Genomic DNA, 16890 nt, shown 5'->3' with positions numbered 1-16890 from the left:
CAACTCCCTCGCACTGGTGGGAGAGGGGCAGGAGAGCAGCAGACTCGGGAACAAGGCTTGCTAGACGTGATTTTCTAATCTCTGATTTGGGAGCTGGCTGTGAGTTAGTCAGCTGGTTTTACCCAACCCAGAAAGGACCACTTCCAACACAACCAAGTTGAGATGGAAATAGAGGAGGAACATTTCCAACCACATCCCTGCTAGAGAAAAAAAAACACTTAAGTTTCTTCATCCTGTTTTTGCTTCATGCTATCTTTATGCTTTCTTTTTTCTTTGTTATTTAAAACTTAAACAGCTCATTGTGTACTTCATAGGGCAAGTTATTTTCAGGTTTATCTAATATTCTCAGGCCCCATCTTCAGTTGTTTGCCTAGTATCTGGGGAGGAGAAGGGCATCTTTGGATCAACATGGGGTCAGGCTTTGGGGAAGACCAAGCAGTAATGAAGAGCTGCCACCACCTCTGTCCACAGCATGGTAAGAACACCAGTGAGAAGGATGTGAAGATACTGGACAGAAGGGTCACAAAAAATGACCCAGCAAGGAAAAACAAACCTTGCAATAGAACTAATAATCTTATCAATTTTATCAGGGAGAAGACTTGAACCGGTGACCTGACTACTGAGTCAATGCTGGGTTTTTAACTTTGCAGATAAAGTCATAACAAGTTCTCCTGGACAAGGACCACATGCGTTGCAGTGCAATATGAAGAGTCTCTCTCTAAAATGTCTGACTGGTGAATCTTTTTCTTATTCCTGGCATCATACAGATAGTCAGTCTATGATCAGATGGAAATATCCCTCAGGTGATACAGGGGAGAAGGCAATTGCAAAGCAAGAGTAAAGATAAGTTCATTAATACATCTGAAGCATTCAAATGAGTACTGTAAGAGAGAAAGCCCCATGAGAAAATGAATTATTATGTCTTCAGAGCAAATCTTGAACAGCATTCAGAATAAAGGACCTGGGTCTGAATAATGAATAATGGGGGAAAAGAGAAGGGAACAGGACTTTAACACATGTTCACTAAGCAAAGGGAAAAATATCCAATCATACACATACCAACAGTATATGTATAGTGCTGGTGAACTGATGCTAGGCACACAGTCTTCATACTGGAATTTCCTAGCTTTAATTAGAAGTTCTAAAATTAATTTTAAATTGTCCTGCTTTTAAAAATAGTTTTTCTATGTATAGCATTCTAAAGATACAAATATGCACACAGAATTGTGCTTACAATGACAGCTACAATTTAATAAATAAATGTGCACACAAACATTCCCAAACACGTCCTGCGTGGTCCAGCCTCAGGAGGTGTGGTGGGCAGTTCTCCAGCTGCCTGATATTTCAGCAGGCAGCACTGATGTATAAAGGTAGAACACATCTCAAAGTTTGACTCCATGGCTGATGATGCCACTGTGAAACCCAGCCAAGGAGGAAAAGCTCTTTCAGAGTCCTCAACCCTAAAAGAGTTTTTCCCTCTTCCTCTGCAGCCATCATTCACCATGGGGTCCCCCATTTCTACAGGGAAGGAAGCTTCTCCTCATTCTCACTGGACTTGATGTGACACCACGAGAGGATTAACTTGCACAAGGCCATTACTGCACCAGTGCTGTGCCCACCAGTCAAACTCAACGGAGGCAAGTCTGAGCGTAAGGCAGCTGCACCCTGGCAGGTTCTGGAGAACACTGATGTGCATGACTTCTTATGAAGCTGCCTGTGCATGGATCTCCCCCTCGTTGCTTCTGCAGTCTCAGCAAAATTCAACTGGAATGACTCAGTAAATTTTTTTCTTTATGTTGCCTTGTTTTTAAGCACTTTTAACTCGTGAGCAAAGGTAGCCTTCAGTTACCCTCTGGGATTCAGGAAAACCAATGAATCAACCTTTAAGAGACAGACAGGGATGCTGGCCAGGGACCACCCTTACTTCCTCTTAGTGTCCTAGTTCACGCCTGTGTCTATACTCAGCTACCATACCATGCTTGGCACTGTAATGTCTGGGATCAAGCTGATCCTTCAATCCACACCAATATATGCCTGGTCACCTCACAGGTGTATTTTGGGAACAGACCTAGTGTTCATTATTGCTCCACCTAAGCCTTGATGTTCATGCAAAGGACCTGTGAGAGCTAGGGCAGAAGGCAGCCGTTAGGGAGGCACGGTGCTCTCTAAGAGGCTCCTCTGATCTGAACAGGCAGGAGCCCAGGATCACAGCCCCGGATGCAAAGCACATCGCACCATAGTCTGAAGTCAAGCTAAGAGCTTAAAGCCTCTGAGCTTTCCTGGGAGATCCAGAAAACTCCAGAGGAACCCAAAGAACGTGTCACCTGCAGCAGGGAGGTCATCAACTGCAGACATCCTGCCCCAACTCACCTGCCTTCTCCTAAGGGCTGGATTTCTTCTCATTCCCAATATCTTCCTAAAGTTTACTAGAGGGCTGCAGAGCCAGTTTTTACCTCATGAGACACATAGCTGCTTTTAACTATTATGTCATTAATTTCTTGATCAACATGTGTGTAACTGCTCAACACCTCTTGGAAACTTCTAATTCACATTTCAAATAAACCTTTAAAATAATGTGGAGCATTACTTACCTTTAAATATACTTCCAGTGCAGATAGCAATCTGATTCAGAAGAATTTTAGTGGCTGTAGGCTTGAAGAGGAAATTATTAATTTAGGGTCTTACACTACCCACCTTTATCAGTTTTTATGATTTCTTAAAAATGTTAATTCAAAGGCAGGCATACGGAATTCCAACTGGAGAGTAGCAGAGCCTCGCCACACTCAATAAAACCTCTCATGAGTGCAGCATAACTGAAGTAATACACAGAGAGCCCTTCCTGCAAATTCCTCCCTGCAGATTCCTACCGAAACCAGAAAGACTAATTTAACTTTTTCCAACATACCATGAATGTGGGTTGACCAATCTGTAATTAGCACGGGTGTGTTTCATGAATGAATTTGTTGTTATGATTAGATCTGCTTCTAAAGACAAAATACAGTTATAAATATTTTTAATAGTGGGTTGTTTTTTTTTCTTTCAAAGCCAAGCCTAGAAAAAAGTCTGACAAATGTTGAGACAAATTTTCTAACCTCAATTCCTCAGTAGCAGTATTTATATGACTAGAAGTTCACTGCACAAGGCAATGCAAGAAAGAACAGCAAACACAGGAAGGGAGCACAGGAAAGGGAAATAATGGACTTCAATTTTTTGGTGGAGACATTACATCATTTGCTTTGCAAATGTATCTGTATTTCACAGCCAGAATAATATCAACCAGCTCTAAGGAACACATTTATTTAGAGAATAAATCTAGTTCAGATTTCATCATAATGTCAATATTTGCCATATTAATACTAGAGTTCCTCTCAGTTAACACTCAGTAGTTAATAATATGTTGTGTGCAAAGGGAAAAGATCTTCCAAATGAACTGTGCATATAACCTGGGAATTGCCAGCTTCAGAATATAGTTCACTCCACTTTTGGAGGGTTCATTCATTGCTGGGTGCAAGGAAATAGAAATAGGTCTTCAACTGGTGGAAACCAGTTGAATTCCACCTCACAGGGCTTTGTTTTGGGTTTGGGTTTTCCCCCCCCCGCCCAGGATTTTAGTACCAAACCTGACAACTAGGACAAATTATCCGGCTCCTGTCAAACACCTAGCCGTTGCCAGCCATTGCAGCAGACTTTATGAAGACTCCTCCCTGCCCATGGCAAGATGCGGACCCGTGGGAGGCCAGGCTCTGGTGACCAGCGTGTTGGGGTTGGGCTGTGGCTGAAGCTGCCTGGGGAATCATTGCTGAAGGTAGAGGGACAGCAGCCGGTGAAGCTGCTGCATGGATATTACGGAAGTGCTGGGGACATTGCAGATGGAATGTGTGGTTTTGGCCAGCACTGAAATCTTGAACTCCTTGACTAGATAATGGGGTTATACTTCATTAGATTTGGGTAGAAGGTGGAGAGGGACTTCCTTAAACATCATCCTAAGAAATAAAAGTTTCTAAAGGCCCAAGGAGGCATTTGCCAATTGCTACTCTGCTTAGCCCAAAATAAACAGATGACTTCATGGTGGGCTGCTTGCTGTATATTTTCTATGCATATACTGCAATATGCGCTGTCAAGGGCAGCTGTGTGGCTCTCGAAACGAAGCACATTTCTGCAGTACACACACTTATGAACACATGAAGCAATCAGCAGTATCTGCATAAAACTGCCCTCCTCATGCTAGTAAACTGGACCTCATCAATAGCTATGGGAATCAAAGCTACTTCCCACCACATTATTGACTCTGTCCTTCATATCTTGGTGTTTTGCAGGAATCAGAAGCTATGACTAGCTGGCTTCGACTACTGTTCTATCATCTGTTCAGTCAGATGTGTCATGTGTGGCCCAGCATGGCAATCCCCATGCTGTGTGGTGAGCTCAGGACACGCAGAGCAGGTCCCCAGACCACCAACCTCAGTAATGTACAGAAGCAAACAGAACTGCCATAATTCACAGGAGAACAAAGAATGATCATTTTCTGCCTGAATCGAACATTTCTTTGCAAAGTTCCATGACTGACCAAGTAGAAAATAATCCAGATGATTCTGTTTATTGTTACATAGGTTAATTTTCCTTATTTCAAAATGGTCCTTTATTTCAGTAAGTTTCCTAGTAACGCAAAGTCATTCAGCTTTATTCAGATTAACCATGGTAAGTGCATAGGTTTAGCAGAGAAGCATTCCTTTCTGCCCCAAAAAATAATTCTGAATCTGTATAGTACTTTCTCTGAACAAGCAATGTTTTTCTTAGCTTTACAGAATGCACCACCCCTCTACAGAAAAGATGGTTACTGATGGCACAAGAGATGATACAGAATAAAATTAAATCTAACTTTCAAAACAATAATAAGATTTTCTGCATATTAACATTAATATCAAGCTTAAAACTAGTACTATTTGGACCACAGACCACTATTGAATGCTATGGCAAGGAAATTATCTAAGCAATGATAATTACCATTTAAAAATAGTTAACAGTGTGAACTGGAAGATTTAATGTGTTTTCTTCTTTTAATGTACAGCCCCATTCCCAGAATCTCACTGGACTCTGCGGACAGACCAACTGTCAAAGCTGTCTATCAAGGCTGAATTAGATGAAGACAAACAATACAGGCTTTGTGGTTCAACTGAAGCAGCAGCTTCAGAAGTTTCCATTTGTCATCCGAGGGCACTGTGGGAGCATTGTCTTCCCCCCTCTGAAAAGAGAATGGAACAATTATGTTACTGAAATTCCTCCGTAGTGGGTCTGAAAGACTTTATGTCCAGCCAGGGAGACAGGGAAAACTAAAAACAGGGATTTCATGACAGCAGGTGGGGGCAGTTTCAGGGTATATACTTCAGTGACATAATGGTCCTGATTCTTCTCTTTCAGGGTAAAGCCAGTGCTGGAAGATTTACTAGCAATGGAGGAAATGGCAATAAAAATGCAAAGTTAAATGCAGCAGTAAAATTATTAACTTAAAACAAGGCTTTCCAATTGGCTTTCTGAAATAATCAGGTAACTGATTTTAATGTGCAGAGCATGGCAGTAAACTAGAAAGGAAAACATACTAGTCACAGAGAATTTTTTACTGTTTGCCATTTTAGGGACCCTACCAAGTGAAGTGCTGAGTATGCAACTCTCATGGGAGTCAGGTGGGCTCAGGAGATAGAAAGCAATCACCCAAATTGTCCCTCCTAATAGCAGTAATACTCTTATTCATTAGCAGCAGAGAAAAATCAATACTTAGTTTCCTGCAAACACACGTTCATGTGCTTCAGCACAACCTTAGGAAATCAGCTGCTCAGGTTGCCCCAGTGCTCTCAGTTCAGAAGCAGTAGGTATGAGAATGCCAAATCATTTCATTCTGAGGTACTAATAATCTCACTTTTTCCTGAGGTTATTTTAGTGCCAACTATAGCTCAGTACATACACACAAAAAATCCGCAGGTGCTTGGGTGCAAATGGTCACCCAGTCCTACAACTGCTTGCAGGGTCAACACACCTCTAGAGAGTTCCCACTCTTTTTCTTAAAAAGGAAGGGAGTTTAGAGGCTGTCAGTCACGAGCAGCACTGCTAAGAAGTCAGTGTCTACCCACGAGACAATCTGTGCCATGATTTCCATGTGCTCCCTGGTTATCATCCAATACCCCCCAAAATTAAGGTGTCTGGCAGCAGGACCATTTGATGGTCAACTTGAAGAACTTTCTACCAGCTGTCTTCTAAGGGAGGGTGTAAGCTCTTCACAGAGCAGCACGTCTTAGTTACAGAGCAGCTGGTTTCAGCCACAGTTACACTTTGTAATAGGACAGAGCATTCCCAGTTCTACCTGGGGTTTGGTATGAAGGTATAACACAAAAAAACCCACCATGTAATAATAATAATTTATTCTCTGTCTCTGGAAAAAACTCTTGGCACGTTTTTCAGTGGGTTATGGGTATGAGGATGCAAGCGCCTCCCTGAAGTGAACAGAAAGGTTCCTCGTGTGGACGGAAGATACTGGATCTGGGAATTAGACTGAAAAATCTGAGTGAGTAAGCTCAAAAGAGACCCAAAACTTTGTGATCTTAAGTTTCCAAATAAGCAAACTAACATTGTGACACAGTGACACTTTCTCAATCTCAATTAGTGCTAAACTAATTAACAAAACTGTTTTATACACTGCAGTGAGTAGTATCTCTCTTCTTTCTTGGATAATCCCTAGTGTGATGTAAGGGTGATTGAGTATCTAATTACTCCTTAATTGAATGCACATTTTGTACATTTTTCACTAGTTCAAGCTTAATGCTTTTGGTCCAAAAATCAAAGTCAGTGAAATTAAGTTGAACTGGGATTTGGCAGCTATTGTATAAATGGATTACTTTTGGAAAGGAGCCTAATTATGAGCCAGTCTGAAGATTTCAGTTGTGTTTGTTATAGAAATACTTAACATATTGTCTGACAAAAGACTGATTGTATATATTGGTAGTGTTGGTATCCATGTTCACCCTTTATTCCTGTTTAAGAGTAATTTTTCTACCATGCTAAATTAATAGCACTGTTCCATAATGTATGTGGTCAAGCAACACACTGCAGGCTAAAGGTTTATGTAGATACCTGCTTCTCTTACTCTTCTGGAAAGTTTTTGGAAATGTAATAATTGAGCTAAAATTGCACAAATGGGCATGTGTATTTTAATCAGAAAATTGTCTAGATGCCTTGCTTGTTTATACATTATATTTCTGCCTCTGAAAATTCCTTTGCTTGGGTTGAGTCCTATATATACACACAGAGTCCAACAGCTTCTGGTGGCGTCCTCTACAGATCAGGCAACCATTCCCAAAGACAAGCTTTCAGGATCAATGCCATAAAGTGTAAATACCTGGGAAAGATGAGACCTACTATCACAACACCCATGGTTTAAAAAAAAGGAAATATTAACAGGGTCAATCAAAATTCAGAAATTATCCTCACAATGTAAAACAATCATTATGTTTCCAAGAATACTTATTTTTAATTCTTTCATATAACAACTTTGTGTACTTTGATTCCTCAGGGAGAATAAATTTTTTTGTACAAAACTGGGATAAATGCAAGTCTGTAACTTTATCTCAGAAACAAGGAGCAGCAGCATGAGCAAAGATAGGTGCAAGCTGGTATATTTTTAAGAACCAAAGGTCCAAATGTTCCCATAGTAATAGACAGAACATACTTAAAAGAGAAGATATAAGAAAACTTCAGTGAAAAGGATTATTTTTCAAAGCCTTCCAAAAGTGTTGAGAAAGTGCAAATAAATAGACTATGGAGATATGAAATAGGATGGCCACGATAATATGACTTTCCATCTGATAGGGAGGAAATAAGATACTCCACGGCAGCAGCCTTAAGTCAAGACCACTACACAAGATCAAAAGCTTTCTTTAGCTACTTAAAAGTAGTCAATCTGCTTTCTGAAGAGCTTTTCCACCTCTTTTCTCTTACCATATTCCTTACCATTATTGTCTCACACAACATCTCGATTTTTTTCTTTTCAGAAGCATCTTGCCTTCTCCTCCTTAACACTAGGTTAAACCAAAAAGTTTAAGAGTTTAAAAAATATCAAAGGCAAAAACCACTTTAACACTAACTACACATTACCATCATCCTATACCTTCCTAAAAACAGCACCTGAAAGTATGGTCAGGCATGGATTCAGAGTGTCTCAGAAAAAAGAACTACCTTATGAATCCTTATCTTTCCTGAAACACTTTGCATTCCTTCCATGAAAAGGTCACAATTTATTGAGTCTACATTTAGTTCTGTGGGCATTTAACAACGTCTAGCTAACTAAAGCGCACCTTTGTTTCCCTTGAGCTCTGGGGATGCATAAATATCTTTTAAAAATTACAGTAAGTTTTGCTTTGTAGCACTGCTCTGTCATAAACTGTGGTGTTAGTCATAAAACGTTGCTAACAACAATCACTGCTGGCATTCTCTTCCTTGAGTGAAAATTACCAGTTGCAAAAACATTTTCAGTAACCCAAATAACTTGGTCGGTTTTGTTTGCTATTTGTTTTCAAAACATTGCTGTCTGCTTAGGAAGAGTTTGTTTGCATACTTCGATTACATTGTTTTCATCTAGATGAAATAATTAGAATTACAAATTCCAATAAGAGTAAGGACCTGTGACTACCTGGATCTTCAGTTTCAATGGAGTAATGATGTTCTGCTTAAAACTCCCCGTGTGATTTCATCTGGGTAAAACGGAGTGCACTCCTACTGCCTAACATATGTAACGTTGCTGAAGGAGAAATGCATATTGTAGGCTTTCTTCTCTGCCTGTGGTCCAACACATGTACCTGTATGCCTTTCTAATATCCTTGACATTTGAGAGCTGTTACATTACTGTATTTCACATGTACTAATCTGGAGTCTATATTTTTAAAAACAGGTGTAATTTTATCAAAGTTGATTTAAGCTTCCTACCATTTTGCCTCACCACAAATTTGCAGCATTTTCCCAGTAAATGAAAATAACATGGCAGAGTTTCAGTGTGTATTCAGACTCCAGCTTTTGTGTTGAAATTGCCAATATACATGCTGTGAGCATGTTTTTTATGACAGGCACTCCTGGCTACATTATCACTTCCCAAGTAGCAGCGTACAAACCATACATGGTTTATGGTAAGGCAGCTGGAAATTATACCCTCAAAATGCTTTTCATAAAAAAGCTGATGACAAAAGTGCATTGTAGCTAGCAAAGAATGTGTGATGCTGATAGAGTCACAGATCAAGAAATTCAGGAGCCCTTGTCAGCATGACGTACCTTATTTGAAGCATAAGAAGGGGTCTGATTCCTAGGCTACCTTATGATTTTTTAGCTTTGAAAAGAAAGCACAGTATTTTGTTTCTTCTTTGCTGCTTCTTTACACGCTAAGGGATTTCAGCTGTCTTCCATTCCTCCACCAATATTTGTGTATTTCTAAGAGCTCAGTAAAGGATTGAATAAGGACAATTCCAATATGGTACTCATTTTAGAAACAGAACTCAAAATGGTTTTCTTCCTCATTTAGGGCTTGACCACTCCCTATAGTGATGCTCTGGCCTGGACACAACAAACTCCTACTACAGCAGTGGCCAGCCTATGACTCTTGGGCTGCCTGTGGCTACCAAATCCCTAAACAGTGGCAGTCAGTGACAGTGGTATGTCACACGAGCAACAAAAGTGGTTTGCTACTCACTAATTTGAATCATCAGCCATGGGAAAACAAGTCAGGCTGAAATTACAGGGTTCATTTCCAATCTCAGTGCATACCCCATTCCCTGCTATTACAACAGAGCATTGAGAAGCAACCTGAAAAGGCACCATCTTTCAGCCATTCCTGAAGCTCTTGGTCCTCTGAACACTCCAAAAGTTTTGGTATGTTTCCAGTAGGTCTCCGATTATGGTGTGTGGCTCACAAGCCAAAGGTCTTTGTCCCTCTGTTCTACAGTCACGCACTCAAATGTAAGCACATTCTCAAGTACTCTGAAGTGGCAGCAGAGCGTTAAGCACTATACATAAGCTCTTAAAAACAGGAGAACAACAGTTGGTTTTGTTGACAACATAAAGTTGAGTTTCTTTCAAAGACTGAAACTTAACAATTAAACCAACCACATTTTAAGCACAAAACCTAAATTCATGGAGACACACAATGACCGATGAAAAATCACTTGCTGAGAAGCAGCATAAAGACTCGTATTTCATCAAATCCAGGAAGTTGGTGTTTGTATTTCTAAAGAACTAGCGTTGATAATCTTTGTGTTCTTTTTTTTTTAAACCAGGAAAAAGAGAAGAATGGTCAGAGTAGTCTAATGATGCATGGCTGCTGAAAGATCACTCCAGCTCTGGGTCTACACAACTGGAAAGCGTAAAATCCCCAAGTGTTGGAACTTCCGCGGAACAACTTGTTTGTGAACTTCAGGAACTACAAAGGCTACTAGTAAACTGAGAGTAAAGACAAATATTGATTGGTAATTTAAACCTCCATTCAAATGCAAAGTTCACTGAGATCTGCTTAGGCAAAGAAATACAGACCATAGCACCATGCCACTCTTACCTCCATTTCTCAAAGGCAAGGCGCAGCTCCACAGCTCACTCTGTATTTGAATGCCCTTTCATATTCTGTAATCTACTGTTACCATACAATGTGCAGTGCCACGAAGGGGCGAGTGTACCACTACCTGTTTAGCACTAGCTCAGTCCCACTGGCATCACTGATCCCCTGTTTAATGCTCTTGTGACAGCAGAACTATGCGGCTCAGCAGCTTCGAAAGCAAGTAATTTGCACTACCCACTCACTAAACACACAGGATACAGTCACCACATTGCTCTCTCTCCTTACTGTGAAACTAATGCTGTGCCAACTTCTGCTTGTCTGCACAGACCTCTCAATATCATGCAGACAGTCTCTGCAGTATCAGGTATGCAGTCGCTGTTCCTCCCACCCTAAATTATTCCTTCCTGTTCCTCAGGCCTAGCACAACCTTGATATTTTAATGATGTCATTTATTTTTTTACCTCTAATCTTGAATGTACAGCTAGGAAAATGGTAATTATAATAAGGATGGAGTTTAATCTAAATTAATTTCTGTTATCATAATTTACAGGACAATGGACAAACTTACAGCTATTGACAATCTGAGGTCTACCAAAGATGTATGTGTATGTCTGAATGTATACATGCATTTGTGTATATAAAAATAGATGATTTGTCAGGAATTTCTGAATCAGTCACAAAAGAAATTCTCAGGAGAACTGGAGTAATGTAGATAGGTAGATGGAGTGTATATATATAGATTAAACATATTATTATTAACGTGTAACTATTATAGTAAATAGATTAAGTTGTGTCTGGGATGCACACTTTTGAGACAACACATTGAAGACCAAATTCTTTAGTTTGTTTGTTATGCTCAGTGGAAAGTAAATGTAAGCTTATCACTTTCAAAAGAAAATACTCCTTCAATATAACTTCAGCAAGTTATTTTTTAGAACAAGGTCTTACTATCCTATATTAAAAGAATCTCATTGATTTCAATGACTTCTGTACCAGGCACTTATTTAACCTCTGTCATGGTTTTAGCTGGGATAGAGTTAATTTTCTTCACTGCAGCTGGCGTAGTGCTGTGCTTTGGACTTAATATGAAAACAATGTTGATAACACACCGATGTTTTAGTTGTTGCTGGGTAGGGCTGATACTAGTCAAGGACTTTTCCAGCTTCCCGTGCTCTGCTGGGTGCACAAGAAGCCGGGAGGGGAGGGGGCACAGCTAAGAGAGCGGATTCAAACTGGCCAAAGGGATATTCCATATCATGTAATGTCATGCCCAGTATGTTAACTGGGAGGAGCTGGCGGGGGAAGGGAGGCAGCAATCGCGGCTCGGGGACAGGCAGCATCGGTCAGCAGGTGGTGAGCAGTTGTATCGTTTCTGTTTCTGTTTTTTTTTTTTTTTTTCCTTTTTTCCTTTTCCTTTTTATTATATTATAATTATTGTTATTGCTATAATAATCATTATTAACACTATTATTTTATTGTAATTATTAAACCGTTTTTATCTCAACCCACAAGTTTTTTTTCCTTTTGCTTTTGCTCTTCCGATTCTCTCCCCCAACCCACAAGTTTTTTTTCCTTTTGCTTTTGCTCTTCCGATTCTCTCCCCCAACCCACAGGGGTGAGGGGAGTGAGCGAGCAGCTGCATGGTGTTTAGTTGCCGACTGGGGCTGAACCACTACAACCTCTTCTTAGTAAATGAGAGCAATGCCATTTAACTATCCTACGCATGGAATCATGCTTCTACACTCTGATTTATAAAGGGATGAAGACACGTAGGCATGCTATACTAATTCAGTATTATTACCAATTCAAGTTGATATTCTAGTGTTTGAAATCAGACATCTTGCTCATTCACAGATAAAGCTGTTCCACTGATGTAATAGAGGAGAAAGGCGTGTCTATCAAATCAATTACATGTAAAGCAACAAGGATTAAAGAGAGGGTAATAAATCCATTAGAAACCACAAATGATCCTGTCTTCAGTGAAGAATACACTACTGAAAAAGAACTTATCCATTAGGCAAGGCGGCAAGCCCCATAATAAAATATAGCCTGCTGGTATAATCACAATTCACATGTTTAAAAATAGTGAGTCAGGACTGAAATTACCAAAAAACTAGCCTTTAATAAAATGGAAGATTTAAGGTTTTTCTTATTTGATTTCTAAGAGTGGTAGCATTTGATGTCCCCATTGTTAAGCTTTGCTGTATAACAAGAAGAATTACAAATCTTTTTCCAAGATCACCTGAGACTATCAAGAAAAACCCTGGTGCCCATAGGAAGGGCTCTGAGTCAAGTATGAAGTATCAAAAAAACTAGTGGTTAACACCAAGGAAGTCACAATGTCATTCTTTTTCTCTTTTCTTTCAGAAAAGGATCTGGACATCCTGGTAAACAAGTTGAACATCAGCTAATAATGCACCTATGCAACAAAGTAGGCCAAGGGCCTCCTGGGCTGGGAAAAGGATTGCCAGAAGGTGGAGGGAGAAGATCCTTCACTCCTACTCAGCACTGATGAAACATCTGGAGCACTGGGTCCAGTTCTGGGTTTCCCAGTTCAAAACAAACATGGACATACTGGTATGAGTCCAGCAACAGGTCACAAAGACAAGGGATTGAAGCACCTGTCATAGAAGGATAGGCTGAGAGCAGGGACTGTTCAGCCTCAAGAAGAGATGTTTCAAGAGGGATCTTATCAATATGTATGAATACTTTACAGGAACAAGTACAGAAGATGGTACCAGACTCTTCAGTGGTATCCAGTGGAAGGACAAGAGGCAATGGTACAAATTTAAATGCATGAAATTTCATTTATAATTAAGAAAAATCTTTTCCCCTGCAAAGGTGGTCAAACACAGGTACAGGTTGCTCAAAGAGGTTGTGGAGTCTTCATCCTTACGATATTCAAAACCCAGCTGGACATGGCCCTGAGCAACCCGCTGTAGTTAACGCTACTTTGAGAAGAGGATTGGACTAGTAGATCTCCAGAGGTACCTTCCAACAACAACTATTCTGTGATTCTATTGTTCTTCACTGTCCAAAACTGAACTCAATTTTTTCACCATCCATGTCTGAAAGCGAATCTGTACTGAGCTTTCCCTCCAAATTCCTTAACACCTGACCAGTTCTATCACTACTGGATATGACCTCATGAGGTTAGAAATAAGAAAAAATACAGCTTTTTCAAAAGAAATGTGAAAACTTTGGCAACTGCAGGAGAAAGGATGTAAAGGCTGTTCTCTGAGGGATGTATTTAAAAAACACACACATAACAGAGTCCAAAGACTCATTAACCCCAGGTTATAGGAGAGAGATGCATCTTTAGGAGAAAAGCAGAGTCAAAAGAGGCCAACTAGATAGAAAATTTATTCTACGTTACAGAAAGCAGCAAAGCTACAAAGTTGTACATGTTTTGTCCTCTCAAAGGCTCCCTTTAGAGACTAGCCAAACTTTGTTCTAGAACTGAAGGCAGGTATTTAGAGATCTGGGATTTCCCATGATGGAGAAACATTTTAAAAAAAAAAAAGTTTTTTACCTGAGATTACACACCATGATGTATCATGTCACCTCTGCCTTCAGTTTGACAAACTACCACAAATTGCATCAAAGATCAACATATGCCATTTGATCAAAAGCCACAAAGGGCTCAGTTCTGTCAAGGTTTCAATCAAGGCTGAAGAGCAGACATCCTGAAGATTTGTCAGCATTGCATGCATAGAGCTTGCATTCTCATGCAGTTAAAACTGATGAGACCTTTCAAGCAACCTCTTTCTACTCCTGTGTATACAACGCTTATGGAAACATTTGTCTCTTTCTTTCCCTGACTGAGGGGTGAGGTCATGGAAAACTAATGTTCCTCAAGGTTCTTCAAGTGGCTGCACGACACTGGCTTGGAATAAAAGAAAATATTGAAAACTCCACTGACAGGTGTTCCAGCAGCCTTGACAGAGGGGCATCACGTCAGAAAAGAAGTCCACCAGTGTGCTTGTAATCGTAATATTGAAGACATACCAGAGCTTTAAAACAAAAGATAATCTCTTCTTTGAAAGGAATAAATGCTCCCCTTAGATCACTATGTAGATGCCACCCTGCAAACTCTTATACCCCAATCTACTACTGAGTCTTCATAGCAATATTCAGCTGATGTCAGCAGACCCAGCTTAAGGACCATTACATCTTTCCTATGAACGAGGGAAGGTGTCTTTTCTGAGGATGTCAAGGTCTGTGTGAGGAACTACTGTTCCTCAACACTTTCCTACTGGAGAGAACTGTGCAACGACATCACTACAAAGTAGGAATGATTGTTTTCTTCCCTTTCTCCCTTTCTGCATAGAAGAAAGGTGATCAAAGCCACATGATTTCTTTTTACGCTTCATCTATCTAGTTTCCAGCTCCCTAGAGACAAACTCAATAGCAAGAATATATTGGTTCAGTGCTATTTGGACTGATGCATCCAAGACTAAAAATGAATTTCTGATAAATAATTCAATCAGGTGTAAAGAGCCAAGTGTCATTTCTTCTGTAGGCTACACAATGCCAGGAGTCACAGTTCTTTCTCAGTGCTTGAGAGTCCATAATTAGCATAGCCCTACAGTGAGGACTATAATTTTACATTAAAAATTCCATCATTTGGGAATTAAAACTGCAGATCATTTTGTGAAGCATGGCCAAGATAAATTTTATTATTTAAAACAAATCTTTATAAGTATTGACAAATGTAATAAAATTTCAAACATGAAAGCAAAAGGGAAATTTTTACTTTTCAATTCCAGCATTGTAAAGGAAACCCTTTCATGCTTAAAATTCAAACTCAGCGTGTCAAGTAATTTCACTGTTACAGACTTGAATTACCTGCACTGCCCTCAGGGCCTTATTCACCCTCTGAGAAAAATTGTACTTTAATATTGCTATGATTTTCCCAAGTAATTTTTATGCAGAAGACAGGATGAATTTGAAACATCCATTTCAAGATTAAAGTGACAACATTTGGTGGCTGCAGAGAACCATGTAATTGAGAATTGGGCTTAGGGATGTGCCCAAAATTAAATATGGGAACGAGAAAACAATACTAATACAAGCACCAATGTTTTGCTTTCTTTGTTTAATTTCTGAGATGTGGATATAAAATAGGGTTATAAAATACAAATAAACCCTTACTTCAAAAATGTTTAGATGTATACACTGTATTGAATGCTTATGCTATATGGAAGGACCATAAAATTGCTGGCCACTGTCCCAGCCCATTTAATAATTTCTGTCACATGCAAGAGGAAAGATAATCTCCTCACTCAGTTTTAACGGATCCATTTTTGGAAGCACTGAATTATTAATCTCTTTTAGGCTGCCTGATCATTTGTTAACTTCCTATGAAGCTGGGGGCTGGACCCAGAGCATGCTCTGAAGAGGCTTAATTCCACAACGGGGCCTGAAGTGAACTAAGTTGTTCCACCATTGACCTAGATAGGGCAAGAATTTAATGTACAAATAAATGTCCTTACCCAAAAGTGTGTATCAAACACCTTTCAGCAGCATGCTTTGAAACAACAAACATATGGCTTTGAAGAAACGTGCAGACAGAAAAAAGAGATGCTTTTATATAATGGATTCTACCAGTAAAATAGAGTAATGCAGAGTACCCACTGTTGTTGTTATTTAAATAAAGTTTACCATAGGATAGTAGATGAAAAACTTTACTATGTTAAAAGTAGTAGTACTTATTAAAGTAAGCAAGTGAACAGATTCATTATTTGCTTGAAGACTTCCCAGATTAGCTGTCTTACTATTTGTATCAAGGTAGGGCCACTTCATTACAAAATCAACCACAAATGTTGGTGTCTTGACTCGCTACTTCCAAGGTAACTAGTTGTCTTGATAGCGAATTTTCTTCAACTCTCTAAGAAACTCATTACAAGGTTTTTCATTACAGTAAAACATTGATTAACTAAGTATAAAGAGGTGTAGGAGTAACTGTTGAGCATTGAGGAAATTTATCTTGTAACTGATAGAGGCTAGGGGAACATGACATGGGAGGTTTTAACAACTGAAGCAGGGATAATTCAGGTTCACATGTGTATCAGCTCTTACGCATCGAATCCAATGTCATCCTTAAATTCTTATTCTGTGAGGCAACAAAGGTTGAAAAGATCACTGAGGACAAGGAGAAACAACTACTTTGATGAATGAAATACGAAAAATTACCCATGATGTAAGTTAATTAGTTTCATCTTGTGCCTGCACTGATTTTGCCCAAGATTCAGTCTTGTAGGGAAAGAATAGCACTGTAAAGCAGGGAAAAAGGATCAAAAAAAATAAAA

The 16890-nt window shown here is 39.6% G+C and overlaps 1 protein-coding gene across 3 annotated transcripts in view; it reads right to left on the bottom strand.

Moving 5' to 3' along the window:
- Positions 1-16890, bottom strand: part of CA8 (carbonic anhydrase 8) — a 63390-nt gene that overhangs the window by 8171 nt on the left and 38329 nt on the right. The window contains exon 9 of one of the 3 annotated variants that reach the window (XM_064442658.1): positions 4579-5239. The exons of 1 other annotated variant lie outside the window; for it this stretch is intronic. The gene's annotated coding sequence lies outside the window, so the exon portion shown is untranslated. Of the gene's footprint in view, positions 1-4578; positions 5240-14246; positions 16724-16890 lie in introns of those variants that run through there. One more of the 3 variants, XM_064442659.1, reaches the window with a different exon arrangement.

This window comes from Phalacrocorax carbo, chromosome 2 (assembly GCF_963921805.1).
Source record: "Phalacrocorax carbo chromosome 2, bPhaCar2.1, whole genome shotgun sequence".
NCBI lineage: Eukaryota > Metazoa > Chordata > Aves > Suliformes > Phalacrocoracidae > Phalacrocorax > Phalacrocorax carbo.
This window is presented reverse-complemented; position numbering and strand designations above follow the sequence as displayed.